General features: G+C 41.3%; 1 protein-coding gene and 1 long non-coding RNA gene across 2 annotated transcripts in view; one reads left to right on the top strand and one right to left on the bottom strand.

Moving 5' to 3' along the window:
* LOC126939904 (uncharacterized) overlaps window positions 1-11536 on the bottom strand; it is a 39490-nt gene extending 27954 nt beyond the window's left edge. Inside the window, exon 1 of the long non-coding RNA XR_007720486.1 lies at window positions 11452-11536. This is a non-coding gene — a long non-coding RNA (uncharacterized LOC126939904). The remainder of the gene's footprint in view (window positions 1-11451) is intronic.
* Window positions 1-16817, top strand: part of LOC126939902 (protoheme IX farnesyltransferase, mitochondrial) — a 558222-nt gene that overhangs the window by 281216 nt on the left and 260189 nt on the right. The window lies entirely within an intron of this gene.

Here is a 16817-nt window from a genome sequence, read left to right as displayed (position 1 = left end):
AATTTATATATATGGAAACAGGGAAGGAGAGAGACCACCACATCATGCATTTGACCTAACTTCTTTGGCCCTACCCCCCAGGAAATGTGAGCCATCCATGGCCCAAGATTTAATCAATTCTGTATACCTTCCCCTCCAGAGAAACAAAAAGATGGTGGAGGAAGAAAAATAGACTTCTTCCTCCCTAATGCTCAGTTCAAATGTTACTTCTGAAAAAAAGCTTTAAGTGTTACACTCATCTTCATTCTCAAAGCTGGAAGTAAATTCATTAATTTCTAGACTCCCACATCATTTACCAATTTCTTTTTTCCTATGGAACTTAGCACTCTTTTATAACTACCATTTATTGAGCCAGGCAACAGGAGTTTACAGATAGTGTGCCACTGAATCTTAGAAACAACCCTATGGGGCCAGGTGTGGTGGCTCACGTCTGTAATCCCAGCACTTTGGGAGGCCGAGGTAGGTGGATCACGAGGTCAGGAGTTCAAGACCAACCTGGCCAACGTGGTGAAACCCTGTCTCTACTAAAAATACAAAAGTTAGCCTAGCATGGTGGCGCACACCTGTAATCCCAGCTACTCGGGAGGCTGAGACAGGAGAATTGCTTGAACCCGGGAGGCAGAAGGTTGCGGTGAGCCAAGGTTGTACCACTGCACTCCAGCCTGGGTGACAGAGCAAGACTCCATCTCAAAACAAACAAACAAACAAACAAAACCCAACCCTATGGGTTAGGTATTCCCCACACCATTTTAATATGTCTTAAAATAATTTATTTCAACAAACATGTACAGAGAACCTAATATGTTTCATCAAATCTGTATACCTGAGGGCCATAAAAATGCCCTCAAGAAGAGTCAAGGACATTTATGGAGAATGCAGTAGAGACCATTTTTTCATTGAAAGTGGTTAGGTTTTCTTACTGTGAAAAAAAATTGTAGTAAGATAATTGACTCTGTAATCAGTGACCAGAGCATGAAGCCCTTTCCACACATTTTCTGTTCCGTGAGGAGATAGGCCAGAGGCTGTGGGCCTCTTGGAAGGAAAGCTTTGCTAAGCTGATGCAGGTTTTTGAGTGGCTGCACATGGGAACTCATTCATTTCTTCCATTTATAAAAATGCTTATAATATTGATGCACTGCTAGTCTGACTGATGACTTAGGGAAATCAACAAAAGGAAGCTCTCTTCACTCCTCCCACGCTAAGCCCTCCAACCTGCACACAGACACTAAGCAGCCACCATATTTTCTCCTTCAAAAGCATTTTTTCCCTTTTTTTAATTGAAAGTTTTGCTTGGAATCTAAAATTTAAATCTATGCTTCCACCTAGAAGAGCTCATCTGGACTGTCAAATTTATCCATTCAATGCTAAACTTCCCACAACAGAAGCATCACGGCACATTGAGAAAATAGCAAGGGAAATAACACTGAAAAACCTTTCTTTGTTCTGGTCACTTCCAGAATAGACCAAGAGCAGCCAGTGTTGTTTAGAAGCACCTATTGGCTGGATTGAGAAGCTATTAATTTAATCCAGGTGTTACATTGGCTAGAAGTTCTTTCTTTAAAATATCCCCATATCCCTGATGATCAATAATGGCCAGAATTTTCAGTTAGTTTTAAGTTCCTCAGTCTTTAGAGTTAGGATTTAAAAAATCTTTCAGCAAGAAAGTCAGTTTTAAGATATGTATCAGTCATGGAAGTAAAACTAAATGGGTTTCTCCATCTCCTCTCTGGGCCCGTTGCCAGAATTAGCCATTTTATTAAAGGACTCTTTTCACAATGCTGCTGGTTGACTTTTTCTTTTTTCAGGGATACAAGTGTCATGTTAAAGAAGGGTGGAGGCCAAGATCCTGGATTCAGACTACCCATGTTCAAATCCTGGCTTTGCCTCTGAGTAGCTGTGTGGCTTCAAGCATGTCGCTTAACTTCTCCAGGCCTCAGCCTTTCTTCTCTAAACAAAAGTACTTATTATGTCTACTCTCTCACTCTCTTTCTGATTTTCAGTGTGTGTGCATGAGTGTTTGTTACCTTCTGCATGCATAAGTTACCTGGAAAAAAACCTAGAACCCAAGGAGAAATGAAAAACTTGAAAACATAAAATATAGGTTTTGGTAATAGCTCTTTCCTTCAGCAACCATGACCTTGTGCCCATCTTTCTGTGCCTTGGTTTACCCTTTTGGAAAATGGAGAATGGTTGCTAAGTCAGGAGAGCTCTTCCTTATAGTCTCTTCTTCTTCAGAAATATCATAACAAGTTCCTATCTGTAAGTGGAGTACAAATAAAATTTTAGGGATTGTCGCTGGGCCTAAATATTAAATACAAGAATAATCTTAGAGTCAGGAAAAAAAATTAATTCCATGTTTGAAAGACTTCTCTAAAACTCAAATTTGTATTCATTTAGTAATAAACCAAGTTTCCAATATATGTATATTTATCAAAAACTATTTTAATTACCAATTTATCACGATGTATCAAATTAAAATTGCATATTATATTACAAGTGAAAGACAAAAAAGCTATTAAAATAAGGCTTTGTCAGCCTGTACAGGACTATAAGGATAAAGGCATAATTTCTTGACATTTTTTATGTATACAAAGTAGTTCAGAGACCTTACCATCATTTTGGACCTCTCGAGGTTAGGGAACCCCAAGTTGAGAGCCATTTGCTTATAAAACCCTGAGTCAGTGCTGAGAAAGCAATAATGGCCTGCCCACAATTGTGTAAGTAATAATGATATTACTAATCATTTACAAGAGCCCACTAGGGACTTCGGAAATAACCTCAAAGCAATTAACTAATGACCTACCTTTGATTATATCTCCGGCTTTGAAAGCAAAAGGTTAGAGTTCATATGCCAAACTGATGTGGAGGGAGTGACAGAGCACGGTGGCCAGTTCTCTTCCTGAATACATCACATAACTCCTACCTGCTTAATCTCCCTTCCGAGTGCACTTCCAGAAGATGGTAATCTTTATAGCCTTTTAACATTTTTATAACATCTTTTTTCATTCTAATTAAAACTATTGCTCGGTGCAGAAAACTTGGAAACTACAGAAAGACACGAGGCTAAAAAATGTTACCCATAATCCCATCATGCTCCCCAAAATTACTTTTAACTTTTTTGTGTTTGCCTGTCTAATATTTTCTCATAGAAATCTATATTTTACTAAAAAAGCAGCAAAATATTAACATGATTGTTTCACCTGCATTTTAATCACAACACATGTTGAGCATGTTTTCATAACAATAGCTATTTTATGTGGTGTACAATCTTCTATTTAACTAATTCCCTTCTGTTGGACATTTAGGCAGTTCTAAGTGTTTCACTCTGTAAATAATACAGAGATTCCGTTATTTCATTTGCTTATTGACACCCCTTAGTACATCTCTTTTCACAGAAAAAACAGTTCCTTCCTACTAACATATTTACATTGATAGAATAAAATTTTACACAAGGAATCAATATCAATGACAAACACCTGGTTTGATTTTTTAGATATTTCCCCCTAGAACTATTATTTCAATTTTCATTCTCTTTGGAAAGATATTTGAAAGTACCATTCACAACTCAAAAGTTACTGATTTTAATAATATTTACATAGTATTGTGTGTAATAATATATACATCTGATCATATTTTTACTTGCATTTCTTTGATTTTTAATCAGGTTGAATATTTTTCACATGGCAATTGGTGATTTTATATCTATCTCTTATTGAATCACAATATATGCCCTTTGAATATTTTTCTACCAAGATATTGATGTTTTTCCGTTTGATTTTTTTGATTGTTTTCTTTATTGGCATATTATTGTATTGTCACATTATTGTAGCTATCTCTACAAGTTGGCAGATACAAAGCTAGCTCATCTTTTATAAAGATTGTCTTAAAAAGTGTTTTATGTACATATACAAAATGGACACTTTTACATGAATTGAATCATATCATACATGATGTGATTTATAATACTGTCTATTTTTTCTTCTCTCCACTTGTCAGGTTCACCCACATCTTCACTGACACACCCACAATAACCCATGTTAATGATCTAGTATTTATTTTTCTTATTTTTCTCAATGTTCACAATTATATTTCAAAATATACCGATAAAAGATATACATGAACAGGGTTTTGTCATTTATGATTTCATATAAATGATAGTATATGAAACATTTTCTGCATCTTCTTTTACTCTCTCAAGGATACCTCATAAAAATCCTGCCAAGGTAATTGGTATAATTCTAATTCATTCTTTTTAATAGCCACATAAGGTTCCCTGGGGTGAATGGACCACAATCTATTCAGCCATTCCCCTATTACTGGCATTCACTTTGTTTCTAAATTTTTGCAACTACAAATGGAGGCTGCAATAAACATGTTTGAGGAGATGTGCTTACTTATGAGTGTTTTTATTTTGATAGGATCGATTCACAGGAAGAGTACTGCTGAGTCAAAGAGTATGTTCAATTTATTTTTATTTTAATGGATGCTGCCAGATTGCTTCCTAAAACGGCTATAACAATTCATAGTTCCACTGGCAATGTATAAGGAATTTCCTATATCTGCATTAGCAATATGTATTATAGCTCTTTTCAATTTTTATAAGTCTAAAGAGTGGAAACATACGGTCAACTGTTCATGAGCTCAAATGACATACGACTTTATTGAACATTTGACTTTCTTCTCTGAATCCATTTATTTCTTGGTACTTTAAAAAATTTTTCATGTCAACTTGTATATTTTCTGTATACTATAGAGTTTAATACTTTGTCAGCTGTATTGCAAGTAACTTTGTTCCAGAGTTCACCCATGTATATATACTTTCCTTATGGAAGTGTTTCTTAAGTTCTCTGTGGCAAAGGCCCAGTACTGGACAATATTTCCAATCTATAGCAAATCATTGTTTTGTAAAATACAAAATCACACACTTGGATGTCATAGCAATATCAAATATCTATAAAAGTCCATAAATGCTTATTCTCAGTTTCTGTACTTGCCTAGGAATGGGTTGGTAGCACATGGCAGACTGGACAGCTCTACAAATTTACAAACAGGTCTAAGTGACACTAGTTTGGATCCTTTTTTTAAAATCAAAACTTTCACTTTTACATAGTCAAACATATTTCCTTCTATAGTTTCTAGACTTTGTCTCTTCAAAAAATCATTTAAGATCTGTTTCTAGGAATTATATTGCTAAGATGGTTCTATGTAAGTCTCAAATACATGTAGATTGTTTTTCTAATTGTATCCTATCTTTTCACCTTTTTTTGTCTGGATTTTTTACCCACATGGGATGAAGTCCAGTGCTATTTTCTTTCAGAAGTGCTGCCGTGCTACCTTGGTCGTTGCGGAAGATATTGTGATCTGGCTCATTCAGCTGCCACTCCCTTCTAGTTTGCCTTCTTATACAGTCTGAGGCTAAAGGCAAACATCCAGCATTCTTAGATCCAGTTGTACTATTGTTACATATGAGATGAGGATGCCAGCAAACAGGCACACCCAAGCAAGGCTTAGAGCAGAGAGGTCAATATGATAAGTAGTTGTACAAAAAAATGTTTATTCTCTTAGAAAGCACAGTGAAATTGTCTGGGCATGGTGGCTCACACCTGTAATCCCGGCACTTTGGGAGGCCAAGGCAGGTGGATCACCTGAGGTTAGGAGTTCAAGACCAGCCTGACCAACATGGTAAAACCTTATCTCTACAAAAATACAAAAAAATTTGCCAGGCATGATGGCGGGTGCCTGTAATCCCAGCTATTCGGGAGGCTTAGGCAGGAGAATCACTTGAATCCAGGAGGCAGAGGTTGCAGTGAGCCAAGATCATGCCATTGCACTCCAGTCTGGGTGACAGAGCGAGACTCCGAAAAAGAAGAAAGAAAAGAAAGAAAAGAAAGAGAGAAAGAAAAAGAAAGAAAAAAAGAAAGAAAGAAAGGAAGGAAGGAAGGAAGGAAGGAAGGAAGGAAGGAAGGAAGGAAGGAAGGAAGGAAGGAGAGAAAGAAGAAAAAGAAGAGAAAGAAAGAAAGAAAGAAAGAAAGAAAGAAAGAAAGAAAGAAAGAAAGAAAGAAAGAAAGAAAGAAAGAAAGGAAGGAAGGAAGGAAGGAAGGAAGGAAGGAAGGAAGGAAGGAAGGAAGGAAGGAAGGAAGGAGAAAGAAAGAAAGAAAGAAAGAAAGAAAGAAAGAAAGAAAGAAAGAAAGAAAGAAAGAAAGAAAGAAAGAAAGAAGGAAAGATTTTGAACCAGGGACGGTGGCTCACGCCTGTAATCTTAGCACTTTGGGAGGCCGAAGTGGGTGGATCACGAGATCAGGAGTTCGAGACCAGCCTGGCCAACATGGTGAAACCCCATCTCTACTAAAAATACAAAAATTACCTGGGCATGGTGGTGGGTGCCTGTAATCCCAGCTACTCAGGAGGCTGAGGCAGGAGAATCATTTGAACCTGGGAGGCAGAGGTTGCAGTGAGCCAAGATTGCGCTACTGTACTCCAGCCGGGGTGACAGGGCAAGACTCTGTCTCAAAAAAGAAAAAAAAAAAAAAAAGAAAAGAAAAAAGAAAGAAAGAAATATTTTGTTCTGTTGGGGTGGCTGTGAGGGGATTTCTCAAGTTCTTATATCATAAATCCCAAGCAATAAGAGTAGCAGCAATGCTACTTCCGTTTGAAATGTCTCATGTATGGTGAACCCTCTTCTTGGCTGCATAACGTCCAAGCATGGTTCTTTCATCTAGAAAGCTACCTAACCCACCTAGTAGATCCCCTTCATTTGAATTAGCTAGAGTAAATTCTGTTGTCTGCAACAAAAAGCCTTGATCAAATCATATATTAAATGATCTCATATACTGAGACACTTTACTATAGTCATTCTTTTGTTTCTGTGATGCATTTTGAATGGATTCCATATCATTAAGTTCATACCAATCATACTTTGCTCTTACCACGTCCTGAGATGTTTATCTTATTTTCTCTTCTTAGGAATTTATACTTTCATTTGGACTTTAAGATAATTATATCACCTTAAGTAAACAAACAGAAAGAGAAACAGAAACAAGAAACACAAACCCCAGCTGAGTAAAAGTAAGAAACTTCCCTAAATCCAAGCTACAATATATGAAGGCAAAGACTGAAGGAAGAAATGGAAAGTGACTCAAAAGCTGAGGATAGTCAAACCAAGGCACTCACGGAGTAGCATATTCATCACCAACTTGAGGACCTTGGAAAACTAACAAATTAATGGCACTAGGTCCAGCCAAAGATTGTGGGGCAGTGCTATATAAAAGCATATAAAAGAAATAAACTCCTAAATGTCCACCCCCTCCCCCCACATCCCAACAGAGTTAGGCAACCACCCTTCTTCTTCCTCTGTAAGAATGGGAGGTATATTCTCTGACGAAAATGTCCTACACAACCTTCTATGTCACCAGACATAGAAGCGGATAGAGATGAGGTCTAGGGCAGGAGTCAGCAATCTTTTCCTGTGACGATCCAGAGAGCAAATATTTTAGGTCTTATGAGCGATCTGGTCTCTGCTGTAACTACTCAGTTCTGAAATTGTATCACCAAAGCAGCCATAGACAACACTTAAACAAATGGGTGTTGTTGTGTATCAAAAAACCTTTATAAAAAAGATGGTGGGCTGGATTTGGCCACTTGTTCATAATTTATAGACACCTGCTTTAGGGCGGTACCAGGAGTTTTAAGAAAAAAGTCTACATGCTGAACAGGGAAACTCTCAGCCGTCTTTCTCTGATCACTTCCTCTGTTAGGTTTATTGACCACAACCCACTTTCTACTAGCCTTCATCCTCCCCTTTCCCTTGCCAAAAAACTAAATTAGTAAATAGGAATATTATTCTCTCAGTCCCTTTTCCAATGGTTCCTCTAATTTTTCCAAACTCTTACTGAAAATTGATCTATTCAAACTTCCTACTTCTTGAGTACAATTTGGTGAATTATGTTTTGTTAAGAAATAATCCCTTTTTCTAGGATTTTAGATGTATTGCCATAGGAGTTGGATGTAGGGTTTTTACGAACATTTTAATTTTTTCTGTATCTGTGAAAATATCTCCTTTCTTATTTTCAATTTTATATATTTTTACTCTCATTCTTTCTTTTTAAGTAGTCAAACTCACAAGAAGTTGACTTATATTATTGATCTTTTCAAGGATCCAGCATTTGAATTTGTTTATTCTTCCTATGATTTGTTTCCATTTCAATAAATACTTGTTAAACAAATAAATGGCAGTCATCAGCAAATAGCTTGTTGTTACAGATCACCTGAGAGAAAATGTGTTGAGTGAGAAAGAAGGAGCCCTCTTAAGAACACCAGTATCTGAGGGTTGGGCAGAAAGAAAACAGTAACAACAAAAAAAGGAAATTGAGAAGAAACAATCTGATCTGATTAAGTTGGAGAAAAACCAAAAAAGCACAGTGTCACAGACACCAAGATAAAAGTGTTTCAATAAGGAGAACCTTGTCAACGGTGTCAAATGCTGCCCAGAGGAGATTTCTTGCCTAAGGACTTAGAAGTGTTCCTTAACATGAGCTATAAGTAGGATGACCCTTACAAGGGCAGTTTTATGGAGTGAGAGGAGTAAAAGTCAGATTTCAATGAGTAGAAGTACAAGAAAACAGTGAGAAAGTAAAGATAACAATTGCAGATAACTCTCAAAACAGATCTTTGGGGACAGTAAGACATGCAATAGAGAGAAACTTTTATGAAGATTTGAAAATCTCAAGCATGTTTAAATATGGACAGACAAAAGCCAGTCAAGGGTTGGGTGGAAGATACAGAGGATTAAATGTCACGCAGAGCACAGATGCAGGTATTAGACACACATCTGAGAAGGATGCCCCCTCCCTTACGACAACAAGGCAGGAGGATAAGATATCTGTGGGCCAGCGTGGGTGAGCATGTTTTTATAGACATAGCTGGAAGTATAAAAAAACTATAGGATTTGAAATCACCACAGTAAGTTTTGGAAGAAAAAGATAACTTGGGAATGGAGAAGAATGACCTGTCAGCACTGAGAGCCTTGTTAAGCTTGAAGACCCCACAGTTATGAAAACACCAAGCCTAGGAGTGAGGGTAAACAGAGGCTGGATCCAGGCTTGCCTGTTGGCGTGACAGTCCCGGGTGATAACTAGTGATACTTGGGAGATTCTCACAGCTCCTCTGGCTCTGCCCACTCTGCACCAAAGCAGCCACAACTCAAAAGCTTTCTCTTCTACCTTTTCTACAGAAGGAAAAGAAATAAGCCTCTACTGCAATTATTGGAATAAATTCCCTTTCTGTCTCTCAGAGCCAACTTTTAAATTGTGGGCTTGAAGAGTGAAGAATACTAAGACCTCCTTCCTTGTACTGAGATGGGATTGTTGCCTTGACCCCCTTCATGGGCAGAAACTGGAGTGGCTCCTTTCGCTCAGTCGGCCTCTGGCCACTCCCCGCAAGAGGGAGCAGGCAAGCAAGCAAGTCCAGGAACTGGAGGGAATGAAGGCTGGAACCAGCCAGTCGCTCCTCTCTGGTGGGAGCAGGCTCTGTGCTGCCCTGCAGTGTCCAAGTCCCTGTCCTCCCGGCACCTGGGTTCTTGTCCAGTGTCCAGAAAAAATCAGGTCACGCAAATGGAGTGAAGGGTAGTGTATGCGGAGGATTTTATTGGGTGATGACTGTCATCAGGATGGGAGTTGGAAAGGGGATGGTGCAGAAGAAGATGATCTTTCCCTAAGCCGCACCTCTGAAGTTAGCCATATCTATCTATAGTCTCAACACTCAGCCACTTCTATCCTTGACATTCAGCAGCTTGGATCCCCGACGCCCAGCCACTTGCATCCCCAGCCGCTTGCACTGACTACTTGCATCAGCCACTGTGTTGCTCTGCCAGCTGAAGTCTTTTTATGGGCACAGGATAGGGGCATGGCAGGCCAGAAAAGCAACATTTGGGCAAAGAAATGGGGTCAGTTGTTTGCACTTAGGGTCGTGGTTCTAGGCTTAAGGATGGGGTCCAATGGGGAGCCCGGAGCCCAGCCATTCTATATCATCCCCCTCTGAAGAGGCACATCTAATTGCCGTTAGAATATGGACAACGACCGGTCTTAGCTACTTCCTGCTGAAAGGGGACATTGTTTGGGGAAAATGGCAATCAGATTCCTTCCAGAGATTTACCTAAGGATCCCTGGCAAAAGGGAGCCATGGTCCGAGGCTCTGGCTGCCTGCCTTTTGGAGCCTTGATGGCCTCCAGGCGAGAGAAAAAACAAGCTTTACGAGGTTAAGTATGCATGGGTCAAACCTGTGTACTATGCAAGGAAAGAATTTAGTGCCAAAGATTACAGAAATAAGAAGTGAAATATACTAACGACATTGTACCCCAAGCTGTCTCACCCTGGCGAAAAAAATTAAGTCTTGTATGGGAGCGGTTAAACTTTGAGAGAGAGAACGGTTCTTGCCACATCTGTAGTGGTTAACAGGTGAACGTTAGGAATTCTGGGGTTCGTGGGCTTGCACTGTGGTCACTAAAGCTTCTGCCTGTTTCTTAGATCTAAAAGACCAAGGTGGCCACTTTCAGGAGATCCTCTAAAGTACCATCTAGACCCAGCGTCTGTTTCTGAGTATAAACTGGAGATGATAAAGTTTGTTGGTCGCCCATTCGGAAAGGCAGGGAATTTGGGGTATTCCTCATTCCCTTCGTTCTTTCGGCAAAAACTTGGGGTGTGAGGGAGAAAGAAAGAGGGTGTTCCCCTCTTTTCTTTTCTAGCTTTATCTCCGAGTCCCAGTGACCTTGGCAGGTGCCACCCATGGGTGCCAAAGCGGCTTGCACCCACGAAGCAGGGGGGCCTAGGGGGTGGGAGTACCCACTCTTATCCACATATGCCCTATCTTCCCTGCTGTCAGCAACCTTTGAGTTCCCTGAGCCTCACCTATGCCATGGAGCATGGCCTCCGTCCATGAAGCAGGGTTTTCCTTGGCAGGAATTGATCCCGCCCATTTACATTGCGCCTGTTACCTGGCTTTGGATCCCTCAGATCTCATTTTCCTTCCCAGGACCTCAACCTGAAGCTTGGAATCAAGTTTGAGATTAAAAAACGGTATTTGAAGGGCCGCAGAGATTCACTTAGATTAAGTCCCACGGGCGTTGGCAAATGTACAGCTACCAACCACCAAGGGTTGCGCCTCTGTCGTTTTCCTATCGTAAGCAGAGTGCTGAGGTGGCAAGAGAACCCTCTGCCTTAGAAAAACAGAAAAACAACTTAAAGGGCAGAAGGGCCGTGGGGTGCGGTTGAAGGAAGAGCCTCTGCTCTGTGGAAATGGGTTCCTTTCATCCCTTCCCCACTTCAGATCAGCTAGACCGCCATAAAGGGAAACAGAGCCAATATCCCTTTTACCCGGTGGAAAGAGAGAAGTGGCAGGGTCTTGAAAAAAAAAAAAAAAAAAAAAAGGCAGATCCGACAAGTCCGCATGTTAACTAACCGTCTGCTGCATCCCGGACGGGCCTCCAGATGAGATGGGATTGTTCCCTCGGCCTCCTTGGTGGGCGGAAACTGGGGTGGCTCCTTTCAGTCAGGCCGCCGCTAGCCACGCCCCACGAGAAGAAGCGCGAGAGCCAGAGACTGCGGGAACTGGAGGTAACAAACGCTGAATCTGGCCAGTCGCTCCTCGCTGGCGGGAGCAGGCGCTGTGTGGCCCGCAGCAGCGTTCGAGCCTCTGCCCTCTTGGCGCCTGGGTTCTTGTCCGGCGTCTAAGAAAACTTAGGTCCCATGAACGTATTGAAGGGTAGGGTAGTGTATGTGGAGGATTTTATTGGATAATGGCTCTCAGTGGGATGGGAGTGGGAAAGGCTATGGTGTGGAAAGAAGATGATCCTTCCCCGGGGCCACACCATCTGAAGTTAGCCGCTTCTATCCTGAGTCCCCAACACTCGGCCACTGGTATCCCCAATGTTCAGCAGCTTGTATCCCTAATGCTCAGCCGCTCGCATCCCCAATCATTTGCATCATCCGTTTGTGTTGCTCTGCCTGCTGAAGTCTCTTTTATGGGCACAGGATAGGGGCGTGGCAGACCAAAAAGCAACATGTGGGTGGAAAAACAGGATCAGGTGTTTTCACTTAGGGCCGCCATTCCAGGTTTAAGGGTGGGGCTTCGCCAGGAGCCCAGCCATTCTGTATCACTACTTTGGAGTGGCAACACTGGGATAGGCAGCCTCTGATAAAACTATCCCTGACCTGAAAAAGCTAGAGATAAGAAGGACATGAAGTGAGATGGGTCTTTTGCCACATGAGCCAGGTCTTATTTTTCTTTCTCGCTATAGAAACTGTTCATCTCGGCTTTATTTTCTGTGAGTTATTATTCAATTTTATAAAAGAAATACAAATATGTATGTATGTTTATATGTGTGTGCATGTTTACATATATATATGTATTCTGTGCAAAGATCCTGTAGTCAAATAGTTACATGCATAGGAAAAAGACTCAATGGATATATGAAATATGATAGTAGAAAGTGAAAACTTTTCTTCTTCATACTTGAGCCGTGAACATGTACTCATTTGTAATGAGAAGAAAATCAATAAAATGTATTTTTAAAGTCAACACATTTGAACAAATATTTTTCTAGTGGCCACGTTCAAAAATAAAACCATATTCTGGTCTCATTCCTTTGCATTCAGGAAGCACTTTTCAAATATATCTTCCATGTTCCTGATTTGATTTTCATAGAATAATTCTGCTTTGAATGAATTTTTAAATTCATTAGAGCTTGTTTACTTACCTGAAATTCTTTCCTCATCTAATTTCTTTATAATTTCTGCTTTATCTCAATCCGTTCTCTTCTCAGCTCAAATTTCTTATCATTCATCTTTCCTGTCATTTATCCATGTTTCCTTGAGCCCTGAGAGCGCAAGGCACATGCTGGTGAATAGTTTCTTCTGTTTATTGCGATAGTATTTTAAAAACAGTATTTCCTTCTATTTTTTTCTTTATGCTATAGCATTACTTCATAGGCTCCCTACTGGTTTGCATTTAATTTCCTCATCTTTAAATGATAGGAGATACATCAAGAACTATTTATTCCAAGATAAGGCATTCTGCACACTGTCTGCTTGCAAGCTGTTAAACGCAGGGTCTGGTATCTGAGCCTCCAATTTTGAACCAGTTCAATGATTTCCAGCATTCTGGGAAGAGTGGGCCAGACCAGAGGAAGTTCCCATCGGCTGGGAGGTGTTTTGGTTTTCAGTGAAGCCTGTACGCTGGGGGCCAGACAGTATAGCTTGACTTCCTTTTAATTTCTTTGGAAAGAAATCCTAACCCAATGATGAGAAGACCCTCCATTGCCACCATGCTCAAGAGCTTCTGGTAACAACCCTTGACCCCCTAACCTCCAGCTAACATTTCTTCTGACCTCCTCTGGTTATTTTCCAGCACCACCCCCTGCAACTTCAGAGAAGAAACTGACTCTAAACAGAGGTTGATCCCCAGTCACTGCTCTGGTGGAACTGAAAGGTCTCCATGTGGAAGCCCCTGACCACCACCACCCAGTTCAGGTGAGGAGCCTGAGACCTTCCCCCCCCTTTTTTTTTTCCTCTTTCTGAATCCTATTCCTTTTTTCCTTTTTCTGAGTTCTTTATTTTTATTTTTATTTTTTTTTTTTTTCCTTTTTCAGCCACTGCTGAGCCCTTAGTATGGTGTTGATGCCTGTGCCCTGGACCTCCCACACAGCTGCTCGTAGATCTTTCCTTCCTCTTGTTCTGAGGTGTCACCCTTGCATCCCTCCTACTCAGTAGCTGCTACAATCCTCATCACAGTTGTCCTGGAGCTCAGTCTGCAGAGACACTTCTAAGAGAGGTGTTTGCCCACCTTACATCCTGTCTCCAACTCCACTCCTTGCCTCCAGCTGAGGGGTGCTCATGGAGTTTAAAATCCCTGATTTCTGTCATGTATCAAGCCCTGTTGACCTTTTTTTTCACATAAACCCATCAATATTTTATCTAGAAGAAACCACTGTACATTTCTAATATGTCATTCATATTCTCCTAGCTGTAATAAGAATGCAGATATGGTGCCTAAGTTTGAGGCAGAAGAATAGGATCTGGAGGCAGGGAATCTAAGACCAATTTCCTAGAACTAAATTGACTGACTTCCTAGAACTAAATTGAAAGGAAAATCCCAAATTTTCACACTTAAGTAACAAAAGGACCAGATGCCGCTCACTTTGCAACCCCGCCACCCCTTCTGCACGGCAGATGGAAATATTAAAGTACCTCTGATTGGTTGCTTTCCACAACCAATCAGATGTTTGCGTAGGAGTGTAACTTTGTAACTTCATGTTAGCCTCTGATGGTTGCTTTCTGCAACCAATCAGACTGATTGAGGGCTACCACTTCATTTGCATGGGGCGGACACCAGTGGCCAATGGGAAACCTCTAGGGGGCATTTCAACCCCAGAAGATTCTGTAACTGGGGCTCTTGAGCCACTGCTTGGGCCTGCTCCCACCTTGTAGAATGTACTTTCATTTTCAATAAATCTCTGCTTTTATTGCTTATTCCTTCCTTGTTTTGCTGTGCATTTTGTCCAATTCTTTGTTGAAAAGGCAAAGAAACAACAACTTGCAGTCAAGACCCTTTACCGGTAACATATTTTGGAGAGCCAACCAGGAAATAAGCCCAAAGTTTGGAATTTATTTTTCTCCTTTCCCCTTTTCTTCTCTGCTGCATACAGGGCAATCTTTCTTTTTCTCTCCCTCTTTTCCTTTCCAACTCAGGATGCTTGATGGACAGCACCTAAGCACAGAGGCAACTGCGAGTTGCTGGCCAGGGCCACTCTCTGTTGAAACAGAAAAGTTTCCATGTGGAAGTCCCCGACCACCACCCAATTCAGGTGGGGGACCTGAGTTCTTTCCCTTTTTTTTTTTTTTCCTTTTTCTGAAGTCTATTCCTTTTTCCCTTTTTCTGAGTTCATTGTTTTTTCCTTTTTCAGTGTTTCAACAGCTATTTCCTAGTAGCTCCCTGGTAAGTGAGGGCAACTGGCCGGGGCCGCTATCCGGTGCTGTCTGAAGGCCAAGGAGTGAACAAGGATGACTTCCCTGCCCAAAAAATGAACAGACTATTTTCTACCCTTTCTGGTTATAGTCCCTGGTCCTTATGTGTGATGCAGCTGGCAGTGGCAGCTTGTCCAGGGCGAACTCACACATGTTTCAGGCAACCTGAACCTTCTTTTCTTATCCTAAATTCTTCCCTTCCTCTACTTGACTGGCAAAGGACAGAAAACCCACCTACCTATGCAAAAAAGATCGTACAACTAGTTGTTTAAAGCGAGAGATGTTTAGGACAAGTCAGAAGGTCCAGGCATGTTGTAGGTGGTGCATGTGAGTCATGGGTTGGGGACAGTCATGAGAAAAGGCATTTATGCAGGAACTGATGAATGAGTTTATTGCTTCAATTTAGAGTTAAAGGGTTGCTTTAAGTGGGATAGAAAAGCCTTGAGGAAAGTTCATAGTACGTCATCAGTGGTGAAGGAAAACAATCCAAAGTGGTGCCAGCACCCATCGAAGGTCAGAGACATCTGATGGACTAAGTCAGGGTTAGGGCACCCTTGAGGACCCCAGTCAGGGCCCAGAATTTTTCCAGGGGGGATGACCCAGGTAAAATTTGGGTCACTTGATAAACCCTCCATTTTTCAAAGTCCTCTTCTCTTTTCCAGGCCACTATGGACAACTCTGAATCTATTCCACCTGATTCCTCGCTTGATGCATCCTCCGCCACTGGAAGCAATTTGACCCTGACAATCTAAAGAGAAAAATATATATATTTTTTCTGCAATACTATCTGGCCCCATTATGAACTGCCCAGCCAAGAACAATGGGCAGTCAACGGTAGCCTTCATTATGACACCATCCTGCAATTAGACCTATTTTGCAAGAGGCAGGGCAAATGGTCAGAAATCCCATATATACAGGCTTTCATGACCCTATACCAAAACCTAACAATCTGCAAAACTCCCAGAACCCACCCCCTAAAGGAAGGTTCTAAGGCAAAGCTAGATATTACAGATGACCCCATTTTACAAGGACCACCTGTCTCTCAGGGTGAACAACAACTGCCCCCATGTAGCCCCTTGCCAAGTGCTGCTGAGGCTAAACCCAGGAGCAAACACTGGGGACCCTACTAAGTTCCCCTCACACTTGGAGGGTAACATCTTATTCAACTCTCCCTCTATCTCTGCTACCCCTTGGGAAGTAGCAGGAACCAAGGGGCCCGTCCTGGTGCAGGCCCCCTTCTCTATAACTGATATACAACAATGTAAGGGAAAGCTATTCTGAGAATCCTAGGAAATGTCCAGATGGGTTCCAGACTTTGAACTGAGCCTTTGAACTCTCATGGAGAGATGTTCAATTCATTTTAGAACCTGTTGCATTCCCTCAGAAAAGGAACAAATCTTTGAGGCCACTCCCCCGCCTCCACCCAAGAAGTGGATGAATTATTCACTCTAAACCCTCAGGACAATCACTGGAGCCCAGATACAGTTCCCACTACTGATGCTAATTGGGACTATAGCACCCCCATGGGAATGAATGACCAGGCTAAATTTCTTGAGGCTCTCCTTGGAGGAATGAGAAAGGGAATAACTAAGCCAGTATATTATTATAAAGTAAGAGAGGTTACACAAAGCAAGAAGGAAAATCCAGCCATGTTTTACGGGAGGCTGGAGGAAGGCTTTAAGAAATATACTAATCTGGACCGGGCACAGTGGCTTACGCCTGTAATCTCAGCACTTTGGGAGGCTGAGGTGGACGGATCACGAGGTCAGGAGATCAAGAACATCCTGGCTAACACAGTGAAAC

The sequence above is a fragment of the Macaca thibetana genome, chromosome 16, assembly GCF_024542745.1.
Source record: "Macaca thibetana thibetana isolate TM-01 chromosome 16, ASM2454274v1, whole genome shotgun sequence".
Lineage (NCBI taxonomy): Eukaryota > Metazoa > Chordata > Mammalia > Primates > Cercopithecidae > Macaca > Macaca thibetana.
This window is presented reverse-complemented; position numbering and strand designations above follow the sequence as displayed.